At 38.4% G+C, this 25,931-nt stretch overlaps 1 long non-coding RNA gene across 1 annotated transcript; it reads right to left on the reverse strand.

Annotated features, from left to right (window-relative positions):
- Nucleotides 1-243: 243 nt before the first annotated feature.
- LOC130089920 (uncharacterized) lies at nt 244-25,459 on the reverse strand. Its single transcript, XR_008807610.1, has 2 exons — nt 25,011-25,459; nt 244-415 (listed from the first exon to the last, which is right to left on the reverse strand). It is a non-coding gene; the product is annotated as an uncharacterized LOC130089920 (long non-coding RNA).
- Between the last annotated feature and the right edge of the window lie 472 nt (nt 25,460-25,931).

A 25,931-nucleotide genomic window follows, 5' to 3' on the forward strand; every position in this document is an offset into this window, starting at 1 on the left:
TGGAAACCCAATATTAAATGTACGCTTCTAGAGAACAGCTCAGAAACAACAGCATGTGTGTTTCATTTCCTGATGAAAATGGCACTATTTAAATGCGCGCTCGCGGTGTGTTTGTCCAAGTGTTAATGTTTGTTTTATTTGAGGCATCTGCTTATCAGGTTGTTACAGTTTAAATTAGCATGTGATGATGTTAAAAGGTGTTTGAGACGAGTGCATGATTAGGGGTTTGCTTTAGTTCATATGAGTGTGTGTGATTCATGCTCAGCTGTGAAACCTGCGATTCCGCTGTGGGGTGTGTGTGGTCATGATGTACTGCTCCCATGTGACTGCGTGTGTTTACATCCGACGGTGGACGGGAGGGGAAGTGAGCGATGACGCAGGAGCAGCAGTACAGAAGCAGCTCGCCGCCATTACCCTGAGCAAAAAAAAAGGGACAGAATGAGTGAAGAAAAGGAGACTAACAAGACTTCAGAGAGGATATATGGTAGTAGAGTTGAAGAGGAAGCAAGAGAAGTGAAAAATATGGGACAATAGAGAACCTTAGCTGCATTCTGATTGAGAGTCCCTACACAGTGTTCACTGCTCCCTATTCCCTGAGCACGGGATATCTGTTGAAGTGCACTTCACTTGACAAAATGCGTTCATTCAGAACACACTGTAATGTCATCGTTCCAAACCCGTAAGACTTTCTTTCATCTTCGAAACACAAATGAAGATATTTTAATGAAATCTGAGAGATTTCTGTCCCATACTGCTTTGTCGCTTCAAAAAGTTCATAAAGAGATTGTAAAAAAATTCTGAAGTGACACCATCACTTTATATGATGAACAGATTTAATTTAGGCTTTTATTCACATAACATTCATCAACGCACATGATATACGTAAACTCAAGCATGTTTGACATGCGTGAACTAATGAGGTTCATTCTCTTGTGTTACGCAGACATTTGAGCTTCAGCAAGAATCAATGAGGTTTGGTGCTTGACGCGTAAAGTGGTAGTTGTGTGGACTGTAAATAGAGGGTGTTACGAGCCTGGCTCAAAGCAAGCAACAGAGTATAGGGAAAGGCCACACACGGAATAGGAATATACTAGATTTATTAAATTAATAGAATTTTAACAGAATAAACTTTGTACAGCCAGTAATGAAGTTGGCTTTGACAAAAATAAACATGTAAGCAATCAGTGCAGTGTAATGAAATGAATAAGCAAAACAAAAATCCTAAACGGTGCGGGAGAGATGCAAACGGAGGCTGGTTCTGCTCCCGGTCTCATATGAAGCGTCTTTAAAGGCCCAGACCAGGAACTAATTAGCACAACTCCAAACACCTGCGCCCAGCTCACCTGTAGGAGACAGACACAGCACACAGCCAGGAGGAGGAGCCAGGCAAGGCCGTGACAAGGGTCAGAAATCTGATCATTCCCTTCAGATTGGAATCTTACTTAAGATGGCAGAGTACCCTATCCAGTCTACTTGGCAGGGCACTTTTGGTCAAATGGAAAGCACCTCTTTATTAGCTGGGTCAGATATTTTCAATTAGAATTGGAGTCGAATAGTGGCCCTCAAAAAGTAGGATTGTACACCCCCGACATTAGGATACACTGAGAATTTGATCTTCAGCCTCTTTGAAAGTGGGTGCTGGAGGTGCGTCAGGAGAAGGGTAGTCTTTCAGAATCCACTTTTCACGATCAAATAATTTCCAATGAATAAAAAAAAAAAAAAAAAAAAAAAAAACTGTTTTACTTGGAAAATACATTACACAGTGAAAATAAAACGTGTTTTGAAGGCCAATTCATTTTGACTTTGAAGTTCATTTCTAGCTTGTAGCTCTCAAACTTGATCACCCAGTAGCCAACAAATCATTCTCTTTCATCATTCCTTGCTGGTTTCAAGCATGCTAAGCCGTTCTTGTAACCCACAGCCATTTATGAAATTCAAAGCACTAAATACCCCTTTGTGTTCAAGAAAAACTCTGGGACTTATGGTTTAAAAGCCTTTATTCAAACCTTGGCTTTGTGAGAGATCCTTCCTCTCTTCCCAGGGCTTCTCAGGTTGGCAGGGAGAGTGCGGCGATGGCCGATATTTGTGTCCCGAGTTCCCGGTTCCCAAAGTGTTGAATGGGAGAGGAATGCGCCCAGGCAAGGAAAGCTGGCACGACCCCTGCCCGAGCCCTCCGCTGCCTAATGTGAACTCATATCTCACTCGGGATGCCATTGACAAAGAGCAACTCTCTACGGGCACTGTGTTCCACCCTACTCTAAACCTCATCTATCAAGAGTGAGGTCTGAGTGTGTTTGTGTGTGAGAGAGTTGCAGAGTTACTGTGGCTTGGCTTTCAAAGTGACCAGCATAAAGAGGATACATTTTCACAGAGTAATGACACAAGCTCGACTTGGCAGCGGTCGGCAAAAACGCTTTGATTCCACCGCACCGGAGAGCACAACGCGTTCCTTATGCAGATCCCTTAGCAGAGGAAGCGGTTCGGTCAACGTAACGCAGTAAACTTTCACAGGAAATGTAAAACGCTACAGGCAAGAAGGCCAAACTAGCATATTTGCATCACAGTCCTCCAAGGACAGCTTCTTTTCTTAATTTAGCCATTTCGTCAATGAAAGAAACAATGTGAGCAAGTGATTCCAAGTCAAATGACTTCCTTTAACCATTTAGCCAACATTTTTATTGAGAATTGTAATGCATAATAATGAGTAATTTTCGCTGGACTGTTTCTTTTGGACAGAACCGAAATGATTCCGGTAAATTCTGAAAATAATTGTTCAGTTACAGACAGTCCCTTTATAGACTTTCCTTTTTTTCTGGTGGTGAGTGGAGATTATTGTTGTAGAAACTTCCTTGGCGGTACAGTATCGACTTGTTTTCCAACTAATAAAAGGACTCAGGCAGGGTGTTTGTCTAGTTGGAACCAAGGCCTTTTGGGGCCTTTAGTGAAAATCAGGTCAATTCCACTGGGTCATTCCAGCCAGAGGAAAACTACCCTCATTCCATATTTAAAAACCATCCCTTCTCTTTTTGTCATCTGCATGCCCCGATGCAAAGTAAACAAGCCAAAGGACTAAAACCATACAAACAATTCCAATAAAGTCTATTGTACATAGCTAGTATTTTTTCCCCTCGAAGAGCCAAGCTAGAGTGTTTCCTTCTCATTGCCTTTAGCACTTGCATTTCTAACAAATCATCGGGACTTCTTTCCATAGCCAGTGAAAATGCTTTCAGTCAGGATAAATAGCATAAACTGCTGACTCATGCCATAAGCTAACAACAGAAGATGTAGATAGTTGCATTTCTGAGCAGGTTTGCTGAACTCTGCTTGACCCTGTTGGGAAAGGAAATGTACAAATGAGCAGCTCAGCTAGTTTTTTATTTATTTATTTTTATCACTCAATTTATTTTGTGGTTGTGAGAGTTTATTTTAAGATATAGCAAATGTGATTGGATAGATTCATTTTTGTAGGAAAACAATAGGCCTGTATATTCAGTCTAATTTCTGGACATGGTTTTTCATTTATAGGGCTAATTGTTTGATACATCGATTAAATTAAATGTATATACAATATCACATTATGTTGTTTGCATAGATTATGTGTATTTGATTCCAAATCTGGATAAAACAAATTAAAACAACTCCACTTTGTCTGTACATCTGTTGGCGAATGCTTATGCAACATTTGGTAAAGTGTGATTTTTTTATATTGTGTTAGGCTAAGTGCTTGCATAATTAAATATTACACATGAGGATGATGGAAGTATTACCCTAAAGGCAGTTCTGTTGAGGGCTTGTTTTTAAAAGGAGTGGTTGAAAGGAAGTGCTAAAAGTTGTATGTGTGAATGTTTCAGGTCACATTTCACCCCAAAATCAATGGAAAAAGTATATAAAGTTATAAAAGTTAAATTATATTTTGCATAATGAATATTTTTGTCTTTGGTGACATGCTCATGATAATTAAGCTCATTTTGCTCCCATATTCCTTTGTACTACTTTTGCATTTGTTTATTATTTCTCAATGGAGATTCCTATTATTGTAAAAATGATTTATAAAGACTGTACAATATAACTTCTTAACGTTTCATGAGATTCACCTTTATGCACAATCATCCAATCCATCTAAATGCTGACATCTGGGTCCTTGTTTTCAATTCTATTCCTCTATCTTTCTTCTCTTGTGCACTTGAATGGCATATAAAATGGGATATAAAATTATGTGATAAAAATTGACTTAGCATGGCTGCCAGATTACTGATTTTCCCTTATGAATTGCTGAAGAAAAACAGAAAGAAGAACTGAGGTCAGCCAAATGCAGCTCCTTTTCTAATAGCCAGAAGCATGTATTGATAGCCTGAGCTAATCTTACAGGAAAATGACAGATTGTAATCTTGGGAGGTCAAAAAGTATAGCACACAATAAACAGTTACTCTGCTCTCAAAGAGATATCTCAATATACATTTATTTCTCTTTTTCTATTAGCATTGCTTTGGCTTGCTTTTGTCAAACAAACCTAATGCTGCATCTCTGATTGTTATCTGCTGTACAAGGTTTTGAATTCTGTTTTTTTTTTTTACCATGTCAGCCTGAAATTGTAACCACAGTCCAGATCGTCTAGTATCCACCATATGGTGGTGAAAAATCAGTAAAAAGAAATCTCAGGGCACCATCGGCCAAAGGGTAGTTCATCATGACCAAGCAGTATCAGAACAGATTCTATTACTCCATTACAGCTGCCTCCACCTAGTGGCTACTTTTCCATGCATTCTAAAACACATAATTGTGACCACTGACCCTAGATCAGACTTTACATGCTCAGATAAGGATAAGCAGAAATAATTCTGGTCAGGGATCAGTTCTCACCAGCATAAAGGAAGTTGAATCAGGGCCAACAAAGAGGCCGTAGTCTCTCGTCAAGCTGCTAGGCTTCCAGATCTTTCTTTAGCGTGGGTAGAAGGCCTTTGACACCTCACCAGACATGTAGGCAGATACTTGGCACACATGCCAGGAAGTGCTCACAATGCCAGTGCCACGTCACTGTACATACACACACATGCTTATGCATATATGCAAATACATACATGCACAGTGTGTCAAACATACTCCCACGCTAACACATAACAAATGCAAACATTTCTCTCCACAAACAGTGAGAGCGTACACACAAGCACCCACATGCCAACCAAGCAAAAGAGGACAGACGCCCACATGCAGACGCTCACAAATATGGCTACACAGAGAAGCCACTATAATGTGGTCTAACTTTTCCTGATAACGGTATCTATTTCTCTTTTGCATCTTTTTTCTATTTAATTATTAGCAGTGCTTGGCAAACATCACTATTACTATTGCTTACATATATTACTATATAGTATAACTGTAATATTAAGTAATATTAATTCTGATTGGCTGACAATGTTTTTATTATTCATCAGCTGGAAAAAGAAAACTATCTGAAAGTGATTCCAATGATATTGTCCCTCTGTTTCGTCATTGTTATAGCTGTGTTGTGGACTTCCCTATTCTCATTGAATTATTGTTATAGTGTGCTACAATTTTTGTGAAATAATTTGACTAATTGTGTGTAGTGGATGATAAAATAGGTGAAAACAAGTTGCACCAGAGCAATATCTACGGTCCAACAGAAATATCATAGAGCTCTTTTGACTTGAACCAATAAGCAACACCATAGCAACCACCCATAACACCCTAGCAATGACATAGCAACTTGCTAACAACCAATCAGGGGTGTTTTTCCAAAAAGCATGGTAAACCATAGAAACCATTGGCACCAATTGTCATTATGATCTACTAAATATGCTTTTGGGAAGCTCAGTCCATTAACATAGATGCCTCATTAGCAGCTGTTACTATGGGCCGCTTTACAGAACAATTCTATACCAACCATCCATAACACCTTGGCAATGGCATCGCAATTTGCAAACAATCAATCCGAACGCATTAGCAACACTATAGCAACCCCCCACAACACCTTAGCAATAACATAAATGGCAAACAACCAATCAGGACTGTTTCTGAAAAGGCACAAATGGTCTTTACAATCTATAGGCCAACTATGCTTTTGGGAATTGCAGCCCAGAACATATTAGCAACACCTTAGCAACAACATAACATTTGATCAAACAGTCAGAATATATTAGCAACACAATGGTAACCGCCCCCAACAACACCATAGCACCGACATAACTTGCTAAGAAGATAAGAACATGTTAGCAACTCCTTGTTGCAATGTGTTTCTGTTATTCTGCTCTTCTCATCTATTACAGTTAATACCTCATGTTGTGGTTTATGTGCATGTGTTCACTGTTTAAATGCAGGAAGTTATTTTTAAGTGTGTTCTGGTGTTGACACGGTCCGGTGGCTCTTTCGCTCTCTTTGCAGCTGCTGCCTCAGGCAAACACACCAAGGAAGTGATGGATAAAGAAACAGTTGAACTGGGATAGCTTGGTTTTGATAACATGTACTGATTGGTTAGTAGAGAGATCATGTGACAGTTTCCAGCTGATGAGCAAACGTCTCAGCCTATAGGCTTTTCTGTCTCTGTTCTGCTGGACATGCGGGTGTATATGTACGTTATGTAACCATCTGTCTCATAGCTTTAGCATCACCCACTATGGAGGTTGTTTTTCTGAAGGCAGTGCAGTTCAAAAACTCCAATCACTCCAGTTAAAGCAGTTAAAGTGAGTAAAAATGTAAATCAGATCATGCTGGAATGCTCCTGAAATGTGTGCGTAATATCACCTCAACATACTATGTAGTGTTCTTTGCTTCCACTAGAGGGTCGCAGTGCACTGATGGATGATAATAGCAATGGCTGTTAAAGGGGAGGTGTGTGTGTCACTATCTATGGAGAATGTGTAGAATGTTGTTTATCTCTGTCAGCTGTTTATTGGCTGCTGGGATTGTGGTCTGACCATGTGACCTCACATTGTTATATCATTTACTAAAATTAGCTCTTGACAAACACACACTTTTAAATCCATATGTACTCACAAACGAACACAAACAAGCCTTGTTCAAGATACAATCATTTTTTTGAGATGCGCTTGAGCCAAACCCACAGCCTTCTTCATTATGCTTTTATTGGTGTATTCATAGATTTATGCAAATGAATACACACATGCACATTGCCGTCGCGTGAATTTCATGCACACCAACACAACACTCACTATAAACACTCACAATCACTCATTTGCTGAAAAGATGACAATTTGTGCAGACGCTGTAATATACAAGGCAGTCACGCTCGCAAGTACACGGACACCTTGGCACACAGCACACAAATCTGACACATGGCATAAAGCACAACACATGAATTTGTGCCCTGTTTCTCAGGCCCACGCCCCCTCCCCGCTCCAATGGCCATTGGCAACCTCACACTGAATGGCCTATTAGTCATTTTCATTGCATGTAGTCCCACACTACACACACTCCCACATGTGTGGAGGACCGTATATGCTCTCATCGATCAAGTGTAAGTGTGTGCACATGTACTCAGTCAATGTCTCCAACAGTTTGGGGTCTTTTAGAAAGTACATGTCTTGTTCCCAACTGCACTGTACACACAAATATACGTGAATATATATATATATATATATATATATATACATACATACATATATGTATGTGTCTGTGTGTGTGTGTGTGTGTGTGTATACATATATATATATAATATATATATATACTGTATATACACTCACCTAAAGGATTATTAGGACCATACTAATACTGTGTTTGACCCCCTTTCGCCTTCAGAACTGCCTTAATTCTACGTGGCATTGATTCAGCAAGGTGCTGAAACCATTCTTTAGAAATGTTGGCCCATATTGATAGGATAGCATCTGGCAGTTGATGGAGATTTGTGGGATGCACATCCAGGGCACGAAGCTCCCGTTCCACCACATCCCAAAGATGCTCTATTGGGTTGAGATCTGGTGACAGTGGGGGCCATTTTAGTACAGTGAACTCATTGTCATGTTCAAGAAACCAATTTGAAATGATTCAAGCTTTGTGACATGGTGCATTATCCTGCTGGAAGTAGCCATCAGAGGATGGGTACATGGTGACCATAAAGGGATGGACATGGTCAGAAACAATGCTCAGGTAGGCCGTGGCATTTAAACGATGCCCAATTGGCACTAAGGGGCCTAAAGTGTGCCAAGAAAACATCCCCCACACCATTACACCACCACCACCAGCCTGCACAGTGGTAACAAGGCATGATGGATCCATGTTCTCATTCTGTTTACGCCAAATTCTGACTCTACCATCTGAATGGCTCAACAGAAATCGAGACTCATCAGACCAGGCAACATTTTTCCAGTCTTCAACTGTCCAATTTTGGTGAGCTCTTGCAAATTGGAGCCTCTTTTTCCTATTTGTAGTGGAGATGAGTGGTACCCGGTGGGGTCTTCTGCTGTTGTAGCCCATCCGCCTCAAGGTTGTGCGTGTTGTGGCTTCACAAATGCTTTGCTGCATACCTCGGTTGTAACGAGTGGTTATTTCAGTCAAAGTTGCTCTTCTATCAGCTTGAATTAGTCGGCCCATTCCTCTCTGACCTCTAGCATCAACAAGGCATTTTCGCCCACAGGACTGCCGCATACTGGATGTTTTTGCCTTTTCACACCATTCTTTGTAAACCCTAAAAATGATTGTGCGTGAAGATCCCAGTAACTGAGCAGATTGTGAAATACCCAGACCGGCCCATCTGGCACCAACAACCATGCCACGCTCAAAATTGCTTAAATCACCTTTCTTTCCCATTCTGACATTCAGTTTGGAGTTCAGGAGATTGTCTTGACCAGGACCACACCCCTAAATGCATTGAAGCAACTGCCATGTGATTGGTTGATTAGATAATTGCATTAATGAGAAATTGAACAGGTGTTCCTAATAATCCTTTAGGTGAGTGTATATATATATACACACACACACACACACACACACACATATATAAACACAAACTTTTATGTTAGATGTGATTAATCGTGATTAATCAATTTGACAGCATTAATTATGATAATTGCAATGTGCAATTATTTCGATTAATATATATATAAATCAAATTAATTTCAATATATATGTGTGCACGCAATATATTTGATTATTAAATTATGTATATTTTTTAATGTGTGGCATTATATTAGTGCTCTGTCTAAAGTAATACATTTTTTTATAACTATATAAACTTATAATTAGTTTTATTAATCATTTATTTTAAATTAATTAAATTACTTAAATGTATTCTTTTTTTTTAAATTTTAGAACAGTTGATGATTGGAGAAGTCAGATTTAAACTTGTCACCCACTTAAGTGCCATGGCTCAACATGTCAGAACATGTACACTGCACTGCATAAGCACCACTAGCTATATTTCCAACCATCTATTTTTATGCACATTTTCGGATATCGAATAAAAAAACGCTGGACGGAAACGCCAAAATGTGCATACATTTAAAAAATGCTCACAAAAAACGAATGCGCTCAACTGAGAACTGAGTAAAAAAATGTATCCCGTAAGAAAACATGCGCATAAATTACGATGGAAACACATTTACTGAATAGATTCCACGATGTGCATCAAAAAAGACATGTGACTTTGTGATTGGACGGGACGGCATAACTGGACCAACCAACGAGCGGACCAATCTCATAGCACAGCACCTGAAATGCCTGAGCATTTTAAGTCTGTCGTCAAAGTGGTTTGCTATAATTGCCTCCCAGAACTGTCTTATACGACTGTGTTCCCAAACAAGATAACATGACCGCGTTTATTGTGTTTCGTCTGCGCTCTGATGAGTAATATATTATACGATTACGAACATAGCTAGTGGCTTCTCCTACTGCAGAAACTACCATTTTTCTATCGGCAGTTTATCAGGAAGGATGAAAACGATGCCTTATTCGTAAATGTTTTATGCGATATTCCAATTTTGCGCAGAAGTTAAATTCGCAACTTTAGATGGAAACAGCTACTGACCCTGACTTAATTTATTTTGAACCAAATTTATGTACAATTATCCATTTATGAGTCAGTTTTACCCCAAAAGATTCAGAGAGCATTTAAGGTACAATATTTTATTAGTACGTATTTTTTTCTGCAAATTGAACTAATGACCTTGGCGTTGCTAGCACCGTGAGCACCAGCATCAGCTGATTGTATTATGAGCATACACCTGTTAGTCATCAGCATCATCCAGCATCAGTTTTCTCACATTTTATTGTTTTATTTATTTATCTGAACAATTTTCATTCAAGAAAGTGTATGTAATTGTGTTCATCATCAATAGACAACCACGTGGGTGTGTAGGGAACTAAATATTGTTTCATGTTGTTGCAATAATTCATTCCCAACCTCTGCCCTGGCACTGTTCTGGTTTATACAATTCTTTCCTTATCACAATGACTCGCTTGAATTCTTGAAATATACACGCTCTGATAATCATTCTGATACCATTGCTGTCAGATACACTCACACATTTCCTACTTCCTTGAAAACACTCGTCCATTCCTCTAGGTCACTTTGAACACAGAGGTTAATAAAAAGTCATTATGAAAGTCCTTAGTCATGGTGACTACAAGTTGCTCAGCCCTGTTCTATATTTCATCAGTCTGACAGTGTATCCTCAGGCAAGCTTCAAATCGAATTTGAATGCTGTTTTATGATTTGCCAAAATAATTGTATTTGTGTGGCTGCACTTTAATCAGTTGAGTCAGTGGATGTTTTCTTTGCCTCAAGAACTGGAGTTCTTTGTGATTGGCTGAAATTGAGTGATGTAGCAAGCAAGTCACCTCTGATTGGCTGATCAGGAGTGCTGGGGGTCATTTGAGTTAGTCTGAACGAGGCCATCTCCACAGTGTAGCATCTCCATAGCAACCCCATGGAGGTCAGTGTCTGGGAAGGCATGCATGAGTCATTTTTAATAAAACATCCTTTATTGTGTATTCTTGTAACCACTAAGCAATTGTAAATATGGTTAGTAATGGAAAGGGAGAAGTGGAAGAAAGCGGTGGACAAGGACTGATCTAAAAGTAAAAGATATAAAGTTGTACTGTGTTAGATAAGCTACTTTGAAACTTTTGGTGCATTATGTCATAATGTATTGTGTGTTAGGAACAAATTAATTTCGGAATCCAGGAACCTGACCAGCTTTGAGTCCTAAACTCAAAAAAAGGGTTCCGTCAGGTGCTTCATATAAACTTTTAGGGGTTCTATCATGGGATCATTTAATGAATTTAGTTTTAACTAATTTTGTTTTAATTCACTTTTAATTTTATTGAAAGGTTATGAATTGAGCAGCTTGTAAACATACTTTATCCCTAGAAAAAAGTTGAAATAAGCCATTAAACATGAAAGTATTATGGGTAACACTTTATTTTACGACCCGCAAACAACTGCGTAAGTAAACCGAAATTACGGTGTACGTTTCTGTAATTATAGTGTACTTCCGTGTAGGTATGAGGGAACAATATGTTAAGTTTTGGGTAATAAAGGGGTAACAAGCAGATATACAACCTGCAAATAACTTCGTAAGTAAACCGAAATTACTGTGTATGTTTCTGTAATTATAGTGTACTTCCGTGTAGGTATAAGGGGAAAATATGTTAAGTTTTGGGTAATAAAGGGGTAACAAGCAGATATACAAGCAAATTATTTATAATGTAATTATTTTAAAACTAACAGGCAAAAATTGTACGTCTGTTGTATATAAAAGTTATCATCACATTTATGGCAAAATATGTTCTTGTGCAATGTTACAGGGTAATTGTGACATCTGTGGGTTGAAAATTAAACATATATATATATATATATATATATATATATATATATACGTATATATATATATATGGCTGTAATGTATGTAAGCACAGTATGATAAAAATTGAATTTATTGGCTTTTCTTACTAGATTACTTAATGTTAAGTCAAAAAAATAGTTTCTGCTATGATTTTAATTTAGACCGTACCATGTAGTACTTAGTACTTACCTTATCACATTGTATTGCAATGACACTTAAATGTCAGGGCAAATATACTGTGTAATTAAAACGTTTTTTTTTTCTTATTTTTTTTTTTCTTAATAAGAGTAGGCCCTACCTTTCTCTGTAATTACTGTGCGAATAGTGTTGTTTCGTATTGTTACATAGTAAGTAGTGTTTGTTACCCGTTTCAACTATGTTTTTTACAGGGTAAGTCCTGCGGGCTGTAAATTAAAGTGGCGCTTGTTACCTCCTTGTTCTGTGTAGTTACAGGGTAAGTACAACATTAAACCAGTATGCTGAAACAGACAAACCTAGCTTCACCATTAGCATTATCAACAAATTTCTAAATTGTAAAAGTACAGTAGCACAATTAAACCAAAACCATTTATTAAAACAAGTTTAACAATAAACAATCACAATGTTGAAATTACATCAACACAAACTGTAAACAGAACAGAAATAATCTTGAAATCACACTGTACATATTTTGCCAGAAATGTGATGATAACTTTTATATACAACAGACGTACAATTTTTGCCTGGAATATATTAACAAAATAGGTACCTGTTAGTTTAAACATAATTACATTATAAATAATTTGCTTGTATATCTGCTTGTTACCCCTTTATTACCCAAAACTTAACATATTGTTCCCTTATACCTACACGGAAGTACACTATAATTACAGAAACGTACACCGTAATTTCGGTTTACTTACACAGTTGTTTGCGGGTCGTAAAATAAAGTGTTACCGTATTATGTGATGATTTAAGACATTTCTCCATTTGTAGAACTAAAATTGAGTCAAGAGCCCTTCTATATAGAACTCCATTGAACTTTTTTTTCCAAGAGTGTAAACTGTATGATTTCTTTGTGATAGACTAATCAATATATAAAGTAGTTAAACTACAGTGGAGCTAGTTAAAGGGATAGTTCACTTTGAAATTAATTTTTGATATGTTTTAGCAAGGGCATCCAAGATGTAGGTGTCTTTGTTTCCGCAGTAGTTTCAATTATGATATTTTTAGCACAAACCGCTCTTGTCTGTCTGTCATATAATGCAGGTCTATGGTCACCACCTCAAAGAGCATGCACAGAGAAGTCCAAATTAAACATGATTTAATGACTCGTAAATGTAAGTACACATTGATGGCCTAAGACACGAAACGAGCGGTTTGTGTGAGAAAACGAACAGTATTTATATCGTTTTTACCTCTTGTAACCACAGCAACGTCCAAGTGATCTGAGGGCGCGGGCGCTTCGGTCTGTGCGTTACAAGAGGTAAAAACGATATAAATACTGTCCGTTTTCTCACACAAACCGCTCGTTTCGTGTCTTAGGCCATCAATGTGTACTTACATTTACGAGTCATTAAATCATGTTTAATTTGGACTTCTCTGTGCATGCTCTTTGAGTTGGTGACCATAGACCTGCATTATATGACTAACAGACAAGAACGGTTTGACCTAAAAATATCAAAATTGAAACTACTGCAGAAACAAAGACACCTACATCTTGTATGCCCTTAAGGTAAGCTAAAACATATCAAAAATTCATTTCAAAGTGAACTATCCCTTTAAGTACAGTTCAAGTTACTAACAAAAAGTAGCTTACGACATTGAAACTACTTAAGGAGGCACTTTTTTGAGGATCTCAGTTAAATGACATATAAATAACAAAATTACTGAAAATAAAATAAAATTTGAAAATGAAAAAAAAAATGTTAAAATATTAATAAAAACATACAATTTGAAAATAAAAAAATGTTAAAATATTAATTAAAATATTAATTAAAAGTATGAATAAAAACTGTAATAGTATGTAAATAATTCTTAAATAACAGCACTAAATACAACTAATACCTTTATAAAAACCTTTATAAATCTAATCAAAATATTTATTTTGCTACGAAGGATTCGCAGGGGATTTTGTGAAAATTACTTGATTCATATGAATCAGCGAATCTACTTTTTGAAATATACTGTCAGAAGAAATTGATGTTCTAAAACAAACCTTCTAAACTAATCGAACCACCGAAATGACTTCTCAACACTTCTAGAGAGAGAGAGCCAGGAACATTTCAGAAGAGTGTTTGATCGCCTGCTCTGCTTGTGTGTACAATATGTATCTGGTTATAATGCGATCTGACTTTCCCACAGAGATCAAACGGGTCTCGTTTCACGTATAATACGCAAATATCACCATTGGCACGTCTGTTAGCTGGTTTCACAATGGATAACAATTTGCTCAGCTGTTTTTCATCACAATGGCCTCTGGCTTCTGAAGATGCAGCGATGCGTCTCTGTTTCTCCAGAATCCTCCATACGCTGCTGTACATTAGCTGCGTATGAAAATGAGTCGTGACAGCGGGAGGGAAGTGACCGTGTAATGTGACTCACAGCCGGTCAACACTCATTTTCCATATACAGTACAGTTATTATCTAACCTTCTGTTACTTTCTTTCATTCTCTCTTTATTATCTTTATGTTATTCTATTGAACTAAGAGTCACTGTCCTTCTTGGAATAAAAACGGCTTGATGGTTTAATTAACTGGCTGGGGGATTTCCTAAAGCTAGATTCGATTATAAATCATTAACTCAGCCTCTAAACACTGTACAGCAGAGCACATTAATTTTTTTGTCGTGGATGATAGCAGACACACTTCTGGACCGTGCTACAGTTTACAGTTTAGGGGCTGTTTCTATTTTAGAAGCCGTAACCGTTCTATTTTAGAAACCGTAACCGTTTCCGGAGTTTGATCTGTGCTTGCATGATCAAAATATTCACTGCTTTTTGTTCTTCCTCAATTTTTCTGTTTTTTTCTCTCCATAATATATCTCTGATAAACACTGAGGGAATGGGTCGTCATGGAGATGAAGTGAACAAGTAAAGATCCAATGATCAGCATTGGTGTGTATGTGTGTGTGTGTTGCCAAAGTCAGAAATAATGCACCATAAAAGGTAAAGTGCAGATGATTTTAGAGACAAACCCTGCTCTCATTTCAAGTTAGCTGACAAAATGCATTCTGCCGTTAACTGCACTTTGTGGAGAGACTCAATCAGAAACTGGTCCAGTCATCAGATTCAAACCAAGACATCAACTGTCGCATCAATGTGGCTTTATGTGACGTTTTTCTGGTTACATAAAAAAAACCCGTTTGTCCTTTACTTCGCGGTATGTGACTGCTGACCAGTTTTTGCCATTTGAAAGAGTTTAACAAGATGTATTAACGGTTACTAAGGTTCATATTTAAGGTTTACAATAAATCCTACAGTCATGAATGATACCTCAAATCATGTGGTTTGAGGAATGTTTGCGATTACATTTAAAAGCAATCAGATCTATGTTTATTTCCGAAATATAAATATAAAAACTGAAAAAATATGCGAAATATAAAAAATCCCATAGACTTACTTTGAAAGAGGGACACAAGTCATATCTTGAGACCACAATATCATATCTTGTGGGTGGGATTTTTTAGTTCAAGGACATACGCAACCACCCTAAAGAAACCACCTTGCTATGTCCTAGCAACCGCAAAGCAATGCCACAAAAACACATTAGCAATACCATATAGCAACACCCTAGAAACCACCCACAGCACACTAACCCTAGGTAGGGTGGTTTATAGGCTCACATATTTTTCATAGACGTTAGGAAGACCGAATAAGTTGACACACACATAGACAAAAACAGATCTTGATTAACCTAACAGATTATGACTGTGAATATAAATGTCCCCCTTATTCATATAGAACCCAGAGCTTATTTATGGTTAATTAATGTGTGTGAAGTTTGTAGTGTGGGCTGTGAGAGTTGAGTGTTCAGGGTTTTTACAAAGCCAGTCATATCTCAAATGTACTGTAATGTGAGAAGTGGTCTCTCATGTTTAGAAGTGTGTTGCTGATAAAGTTGTGGGTGTAGTTTTCGTACATGGTGTGTTTACTTATGCCCAGTGGGATGTACAAAATCTGTGTTTATTTGAACAGAGTAGTGTTGCAAAGAGATAAAGAAAGTGGGAGAGAGATATGAAGAGATAAAGATGAGAAAAAGTAAAATGAATAACATCATATATTTATCTTATTATAATATATATACTGTATGGCAAGATTCTTTTTAGAAAGAAATTAGTATCCGTTAAATAGATCAAAAGTGGTAAATGATGGCAAATATACAAATATGAAAGATATCAAATAAATTGTTCTTTTGAATTTTCGGTGTGATGCTGTCAATAGAGCTTAACATATTAAACCCGGTTTATTCCTTTAACACTTTGGAGAAAAGTAAATTGTTATTCCAACCGGAAACAGTTGTGTTGTCAAGATATAAATAAATAATGCTGAATCTGGGCATCAAAACTTCCTAAAACCTTTCAGAGCACAATTCAGTGTCCTAACCTTCTCAAAACTTGTTTTCTCTCTGCGGTTGTGGTTGTTGTTGTTGTTGTGTTTAAACATGACATTGAATTGCATCAGCTCAACTCAAATTGGCCAATATGAATGAGAATCAAATTACTCCCTAAAAACTTTCATGCATCACATCCGATTCTCTCACGGGCACGCACACATACAGACTAGACCAAGTCGATTGCTCCCGCTGTAAGTTCGGCAGGTAAACTTCAGCCTGAGTTGTTTACTACCCGCTCCATCTCTACTTTTCTCTGTGTGGGAGTCACTATCAGGCTCACCGTTGTTTGTGTATGTGTGTATATATCCAGATGTGTACTGCTGTGCGCTTTGCCTGGTTGTGCAACCAGCATGAATCATTGGGCAACATGGTCATAAAAATAGTTATTCAAAGGAGCACTACACAGACAAGACACTGAACTTTGGAGACCACACGAGAGGTTGCAGCTGTACCTGTGACAATGTGTGTGTGTGTGTGTGTCAGTTTCATTATTGGGAGGAATAGATGCAGTGCAACTGAAACAGAGAATGAAAAGACGAGAGAGAGAGAGAGTGATGAGAGAGCTCATTTGAAGAAGGGAAATGGCAGTGAACACTTGTCTGTTCTGTTTTTTTCTCTCTCTCTTTCTAGCACCTGATCGTCAACGTGGCTGGATGGATAGAGGGAGAAAGAAAGAGACAGGCAGACAGAGAGGAGAGAGAGAGCCGGAGGTGAGTACACATCGTCCTCACACATTGTTTTGGTCTGTTTCCCCTCACTATTGGCTTGCACTGGTGTGTTTATATTTCTGGAACATTCGCACTCGCATGGGCTGACACTTCTTTTAGGGAATTTATCCTTTGACATACCTGAATTGTTGTACTTAAAATAGAATTGATTCTAGTGATTTTGGTACAAAATAAAAATAAAAAGAGGCTTGTGACAGTTTTGCTAATATTTTCGTATTATGTAAAATTGGCTTTAACTGTACTCTCACAAACTCAGAAGTCAAGGGACATTTTGTCAAAGACAACATGGCCTTTGTATTCCTAGTTATGTCATATGTCAAAGTTGTCATGTTCACCTTTTTCTACAAAATGACAACTACAACAGCTTGGATGTAATATTTCATATTTATGAGAGCTCTTTAATATCTCAGTAGTTTCTCCTGCAATCTTAAAAATAAAGGTTTTAAAAGGGGGTTTTCACAGCAGTGTCATAGAAGAACCATTTTGGTTTCCCTAAAGAACTTTCAGTGAACATTTCTTAAAATATTTTTTTTTTCTTAGTGTGAAGAACATTTTATAAACCATAAAGAACCTTTTGTAGCATGATTGAATAGTCTCTCAAACTATGAAAGTTTGTAGTGGAGTAAATAAGTTCACCACAACGTGTGTGTGTGTGTGTGGTTAGGATAACACGCAGTCAGAGCGGCAGAGGAAGGGCTGTGACAACACTACTGAAATGAATCTGTCACAGTATGTCGGCTAGTATGACTGAGCGACGTGATTGGCTGAATGACGTGTCCATCAAACATATTTTGTGTGTTGGTTGGATGGTGCGTCCCTGGCCGAATGCCAGACCTCCTGCGGGGATTTTGCCGCTTTCTTAGGAAAGCAATGTGCTGTCTGGGGTTTCCGGGGGACCGAGGCCTCACAGTTGTGTGAAAGAAACTCTTTTGAATCTCTACTCATGACATCTGAAAGTGTCCCGTGCACAAAGCCAGATCAAAGTTTGTGACACATATAGGCAGAGAGTGATGTTTTTAACACTCGAATGAAGGTTTTGAATTGAGTTTTGAAAGTTAAATGAACACTCCTGCAAAGCATTTGCAAAGAGGAGGTGCACAGAAATGGTTCAGAAATATGTCTGCAAACAAGGTGAAGACAAACTTAAGTGGAGAGTGAATATGGCTTGTGAATATGGATATAAAGATAGCGCACATAAGTTGTGTTAAAGGCATGAGTGATACCACAAGTCAAACATCAGACAGTATGCAGAGTTTGTTATGTGCAGTTACTTTTCAAAGTATCACAACAATATATGTCTATGTATATAGAAAGGGAACTAAAACATAGAGGGGGTGGCCTTTTGCCTAGGCAGTTGCCCTAACAACCACTCATAACACCTTAGCAACACTTCAGAAATCACCTAGAACAACTTTACACAAAGTTTTTGAAAAACTACAACACTTTTCTTAAAGGGACAGTTCACCCAAAAAATGTAAATTCTGTCATCATTTATGACATGACTTTACTTCATGTCATTTTAAACCTCTGAATTTTCAACGTTTTGGGGGAACTGTCCCTGCAAGAACATGTAAAAAGCTAGTTTTGATGTTGATGTGTTTATAAGGGAAAGAAGCAGAAAATAATAGAAATAGGGAAAGCCACAAGGATAATAGACAAGAAAGTGAGGAGCAGCAGAGAAACCTGAAGTCCTATTGAGCCAGGGGCGAAGGTGACGCCAAAAAAGAACATTCTTTGGCCGGCTGATGGTTGTTGTAAAAAGACACTCAAGAACACAATGTTCAGCTCTCTGTTTGCCAAGAGGCACCGCAATGATAAACAAGAATCACGTGTGTCCAGAAAATGTCACAGTGATCCCCTGAAAAAAGTGGACAAAACTATTTCTCTGTTTAAACAAAAGCTGAATCAATTTCCTGTTTCACCCTTATTATTTTGTGACTGATCCATTCTGTTTTTGCTTTATGACAGCCATTACCAGGCCGTGGACTGTAATGCATTTTAAGCCTGTACCGTTTCCTAGGCTGACCGGCACAATTTTTCCTTAATCTACAGTGTCAATCATCATAGTCAGTTAAACCTAGTATTGTCCCAGTCCCAGACTAAAAGCTGTCGTAACTGAAAGCAACTTGCACTGATATATCTTTAAATATGTCAGTGCCATTGTTTTGTCTCAAGGTACACATCAGTAATGTTTTTTTTCTAAGGCACGTTTATAAAAGCTAATTAAATGTCCTAATTTAACTTAGGCCTGATCCAGGCTTAATCTAAGCACCGTCTGTGAAACCAAGCCCAAATTTTGTATCTGTCAGGCAGTTTTTTTACTGACCACAAGATGGTAGTGTCAACACTCAGTCAACCTCGTTTCCTAAAAAGAGTCACTTAACCCTGTGCAGTTATGAGTTACTATCATTGATTCAGGACCCACGGGCCGCTCTAAACCCGACATCTTAATCCTGTTAGCGTTTGCAATGTCCAGAACTGAAAGTTCAGACACTTTCTGAGCTTAAAAGGCAATGAGAATGAGAACGCACTCTATTATGATGAAAGCATGAAGGTGTGCATCATGTGTGAGATCCACTGCCGCAGTGTCATTAGCCAGAGCTGAGGGACCGCTCAGCAGTGACAGGCCTTTTAATGAGCCTATTAAGAGAACAGCAAAGACCAGGCAAAGACCAGGCGTCATTAGTGGCACAGCGGACACAGCACACCCTGGGGAGAGGCTACTTTTGGCAGACACACTAGGCTGGTGAGAATAGGTTGGTTTGGTGCTAACTGGCATCTTGTCAGCATACGTGCTCACACACAGAAACAGGATGGGCGTTTTCCCGTGGCTGGTGTGGTAATTGCTCGGTACGCCAAAAATTTTGTTTTGCGATCATTGGGCCCAGGCTGGACCGTTCAGTTAACTGCTCTTGGGCTGTCCATCATCAAAATCAAAGTGCATGTCTTTATTCGCTTAATGTGGTTTGGCCTTGCTGGCTTTTATTGGCTTATCAGGAATATAAGCTCTTCAGAATTCATGTTGCATGGTACTTCTCTTGAATTCCTCTGAGCTTTCAGAGCTTCCACAGTCCAAGAGAATGTTCTGTGTTCAGCTCACTGAATAGGTTTGAACAGTATCACACTTTTCAAGAAACCAATCATACCGTGAAAGTCATCTACCGCCTACAGTGGCATGTAGGAACATATATGGCTTCAGCTGTATTAACAGCTTTCAAACTAGTGCTATTTTATATAAAGTGTTTGAGGTAAACTTTTACAATAAGGTTTGGTTTGTTAACCTGAGTATGAACAATGAACAATTGTTCTCCCACATTTATGTCTTAGTTAATCATTTATTAGTTTTAGTTTCATCAATAATACATTTATTCATACAATAATAAAACGAATGTTAATTAATGGACTGTGAACTAACATAAACAATGAACAATTGCATCTTTATTAACAAACATACAGAAAGATTTTTACATTTTGAAAAAAAAAAAATTCTCGCTGTTAGTTCATGTTAGTTAATACTTTAATGTTAACTAATAGACCTGTTTTATGGTGCATATTTAAACACCTTTACCTTAGTTTTTATTATTTTCAGGTTAGGTAAGTAAGTCGAATCTGATCTAAATTATAAGCACTTTAAAATACTTACAATAGAAGACTTCTCCGCAGTCTGTTCTGGCTCAACGACTTAAAGTCAATTTATTACAATTAGTATCTCTAGCAGTACAAGTTTTCTACAAATACTCTACACAAGTATTAAGTAAAGTTCAAATATCGAAAAGTTTCTCAATCAAGGCAATATCAGCGATAGTTCTGGTGCCGGAGAAGCTCTTCGGGTGGTCACGAAGCAGCATCTGATGTCACTGTCTCGTCACAGGTATTTAAAGGCACACTATGCAAGAATTTTACCTTAATATAACAGCTTCAAAGTCATTTCGGTGGTAAACAAACTCATATTAGGGCGAATCATCCTGGTAGTAAAGCCTGGGGGGGACGCCGCTGGAAAAACCAGCAATGCAAGTTTGAGAGGAGCGCCCCCGACAAATCTCGCGAGAATCACGAAATGCTTTACGGCAACGACGTCACACACATCAACAACAACATGAAGCACGAAGACACTTGCGCGCATTTCAGATGTGATACTCGAGTCGAAGATGGAAAAAGTAAAGAAAACGCGGTCGGAAGAGACTAGGAAAAGGAAAAGAGAATCTGACCGCGTGAGGAACCGGACAAGAGTCCCACTCGGTCGGGCATTTTAGTCGTTGGCGCGAGCTAAAAAGCAGCACTGGATGCAACAGCATCTTGTTGATGGACTAGTAAGTAAATATCTTATTTGTAACCTTGTTTGCGTTCTATATTTTATGTTGTTGCGCTTGCTCGTAGTATGTCATTGTTTACGATGCTGTTCATTCATCCATTGTTGATTATCATGAGAACAGTTGTCAATATCTCACATAATTATCAGGACACAAATAAGCCTAGAGGTTGTAAATAGTGTAAACGAGCACAATTTGCAAACTATTATGATAAATTGCAATAATCATGTCTAATGACATCATAACGGCGAATGTTATGAAATAATGCGACGTACATTTAACTTTATTGATGTCAGCTGGCATTTTGTAATGTTTACATTACAATCAAAAAACACAAATGAAATTATACAGTAGTCCTAGACTATAGGCTATTTGCTTGTGATTTAGCAGAAATCATGTAAAAACGTTATAAGCCATCAAACGCAGGTAGACTACTTTATTATTATAAAGTAGTCTAACACTTGACATATAGTTATTATTATCATTTTACCATCATCAGTAGTTCAGTAGACTATGCAGTATGCAGTAGCCTAATATTTGTATGAAATCGTGAAACATTACCTGGTCAATATCTTCGGAGTCTATCTGTGCCTGTTGCATGCCCGACGCTTCTATGCTACTGAACAGGTACCAGTGTGGGGGGTATTTACGACAGTGCAAGTATTCCACAGCGACTCTAGGGGTTGATTCCTGCATAGTGTGCCTTTAAAGATAAATTAGTGACCTCCCCAAATGAGGTCATCCAGACTGGGAAAGCCCCCTTTAAAAAGGCCTGTTTTATTTGTTCTCCTTCTCATTCGGCGATCTCCTCTCCTCTTGTCGGCATCACTTTTCATCCACAGCAACATGCTTCCTGCATACTACTTATAAAGGTGCTCTAATACATGTTTTCTTCTTTACTTTGAGCATAAATAAGTCGTCTGTAGTGTGATATGTAGAGCGGTCTCATCCTTAACTCTTTGACCTTGAATTAGCCGTTTCTGCACTTTCACACACGTATAACTCTGCATCGCTCTCCAGCCTAACACTCACAGTACTACTGGGTGAATACTAAGACATCAAATGAATGTTATATTAATTGTATTAGAATTATAAATACAATACCCATGTAACAGTTACATAATTGCCCATTTAAGGCTTTTATGAAATAAACTAAATAAGGCATTAGACATAATATATTAGCTAAATACATCAAACAATGAGGCAGGGTAATTGTATTCTTATGGATGTTACACAACAGATCTTATTGTAAAGTGTTACCATGTTAGAAAATGGATCGATCCGGTCTTGAGAGCTGATCGGTCAAATCTCATAAATTTCACCTAATGCATTTAACTCAATATTGTGCTGTTATTATGAGTCTCTTGGAGTCTCACATTTACACAGACGAATACTGTTCACTTCAGTCGATCCATATTTAGTTATATCCTCTAGTCTAGTACGAGCGTCATCACAAAGCAATGTCTTGACTGAGCGGCCCAGTGGTGACTTTGAGCAAGCAATACTGAAAGGTGATGATGTGGAGGGAGAGCTGTCCGCTGTGGGATGGCCATTATGTCAACGCTTTTAAATGGTGACAGATCACCGTGGTGATGGGAGACTGACTCATCACTTTTATGGGGCTCGTTATAGAAAGACTTGATCTCATAGGAGGACAGCACTTCAGATTATGTCAAGTGCACAAATATGTCTGTTTTTCATTTCACTTGTATTGATGCTAGAGGAACTGTAAGGTGTTCTGTTTGTAATGAAAGTATGACTGACATTTTAATATCCTCTCTGATTATACAGCATGGACGCTTATAAACATCAGTGGAGGGTTAAAATTACACACCTTAGACAGCGACGGCTTTCTTGTAACCCTGAAATAGGGGGTTACATTTATGTTTGTATGTTGTTTCACAAAACGTAATTGCAGTGGTGCTTGCTAAGACAAGCATAGCTATTGCTATTTTTCTCACTTAGGCTTAAAGGTTTGAAAACCCCAAGTATTAATCTGTGTGTGCTACAGATGTGAACAGTAACTAACAATTTCAGCATAACACAATTAAAACAAGCGAAAAAAATCCCATAGATTTATCTTTAAGGATGGACCAGAATATTATTGGACACTTTAGACTTGGGCAAGTAATCAATCTCCTATCAACCACTCAGAACACCCTAGCAACCACCTTCAACAAGTTTTCCATGAGGACATAGGCTACTATTTAAAAATGCGAATATCTGAAAGGACAGGTGTTTGACTGCTCCATTGTTGCCTAAATATTAGGAATTGTGAATCAGAAATGTATCTCATACTTGTGTCATCTTAAATTATGTATAACTGAATGTCTTTATCTCTATGGTTACAGATGATTAAACATCTCGGGGCCTCAATTATTCAACAAATGAAGAGCTAGAAGGTCTGTTATCTGATAAAGTTACATAATGTGCTAGATAATAGATGTTCTTGATCTTTCACACAGGAAAATATATAATTATTGACTTTCAAATGAGAGAGTTCTTTCACTGTGAAGAAGGATTTTTTTTGGAGATTCATGTGTTTGTATCAAAATTGTATATGTCTGGTCAAGGTTAGTTAGATAAGGAAAGCATGTTTGGCCAGTTTCAAGGACACTGCACTGTAGTGATACTAGTCTTAGTAAACTTGAGCGATGTGTCATGGGTAATTAGGGGTCACTAATGTAGTTTGCCTGCATGGGTGATCCGAACAGTTCCTCTGCCAACAGGGATGATAAATGCCACCTATTACATGTGTGTGTGTGTGTAATGGCTCCTTTGTATACCTGGCCTGGGGAACGTCAGGAATGTGTGTGTTTGTGGATGTGTAGGCGAGTGTGTGCGTGATGGTACACGTTGTGAACATGGTCATAATGGCATTCTGGCCCTATCCCATACCACACCTTTACTTTTGATTAGCAGCATTGATAGCTGAAGTGTGTAAAAAGGAGAGCTGCACTGTTCTCAAAACTTCTTGTGTGCTTGTGGTTGCTGATGCCAAGATAAGTATTCAAACTATAACACATTACCCTCTCCACCAATCACAATTGATTTCAGGGGAACGGAACTCTGATGAGGCGTTCACACCGATAGCCATCTGTCACGACAAAGACACCCGAAATAATTGGATTCCAATGAGATTTGGTGAAATTTTGGCAATGCAATTTAAATACAAACACTTTCCCTTGCATTACATTGCTTTGTAGCAGCAACTGATTCCTTCTCGAAATAAAATGACATTTTTTAAATGCAAAATAACCTTATTTGTAATCCTATTTTCAAGAGCTATTTTCAGTGTAAACAGGGCATATGGAGGAAATGTCCTTTTATGTCCAGATAGGATTGATAATGACAGACTGATGGTGTATTCCTGTGGGAGGTCTTGTTGTGATGTTGGAGGGTCTGGGATAACAGAGTGTCAAAGGATGAGGGTTTGCTAAGCAGCAGGAGGACAAGGTGGAAGTGGACAATTTTAGCAGATTCCTACAGAGAGAGTTGCTAGAGGGTTGTGGGTAGAGATTGACAAATTAGGGTGAGTGAAAGTGAAGGATCAAGTGACTCACTCATTTGTGAAGGAGGATAGGATGCTGGACTGGGTGAAGGGTCAGCGAAGAAAGAGTAGAGGAGTGGACATCACTCGCATTCCTGTGAGTTGAGGGAAATGACCGTAGCATGAGTCGAGCGACCAAGCCTGTGATCTCGTCGCAGTGTGGCGCCACTGTTGACTCCGTCTGCTCTTGTGTGAGGTCTGCCACCGGATTCCTATGCCCCGAGTGGAAGAGGCACCTGCAACAGTGACCGCTCTCCTGTTACTGGATCCGTTCTGTGGTGGCGATGAGCAAGTGCACTTGTGGAATTCCCCCCGAATAACAAAAGAGTCAGAGAGAAAGAGAGCAGGATTGACTGCCTGCCCTACAGTTATTAAACTTTCATTTTCACTCTCAGGGGACATTTGTGTTTGATCATCTTCCTTTCATTTTTAGTTTACTAATTAAGAATATTTTAAGTTGCGTTTTTGCAGTTCCTCTGCATTCTTGTGGTCTGACTAAATGTTACACTAACTCTAAACGAGTTACCAACAAAACTGGCTGCTAATGCAAGAAGCAACAAGCAACAGGATGTTTGGGGTTCTAATTATGAAGCCCCACCCACTGTAAAATGCCATTGGTCCAAAATTTGTCAAACAATGTTTTGATCGGCTGTGATCATGCAGTGTCATGTGATTTTCACTTTCAGTGTGGACAAATAATCTAGGTTAGGTTGCGTGGTCGTGCTTCAATTGTAAGTGAATTGTGAAGTACGCAATTGATAACTATTTGTGTGGTACAGTCTGAACTCCAGCTCATTAGTTTTTACTGAAGCAGTGGTGTTTATTCTACAACTAGTTTGGGCAAAATATTCCCTCAAGATTTCCAGATGACTACAAGCTGCAAACGTTGTGAAAGGGATACATTTTTCTTCAAAACATCTGTTGCGGTGACAAG

The sequence above is a fragment of the Rhinichthys klamathensis genome, unplaced genomic scaffold (assembly GCF_029890125.1).
Source record: "Rhinichthys klamathensis goyatoka isolate OS25496 unplaced genomic scaffold, OSU_Roscu_1.1 h1tg000139l_1, whole genome shotgun sequence".
Lineage (NCBI taxonomy): Eukaryota > Metazoa > Chordata > Actinopteri > Cypriniformes > Leuciscidae > Rhinichthys > Rhinichthys klamathensis.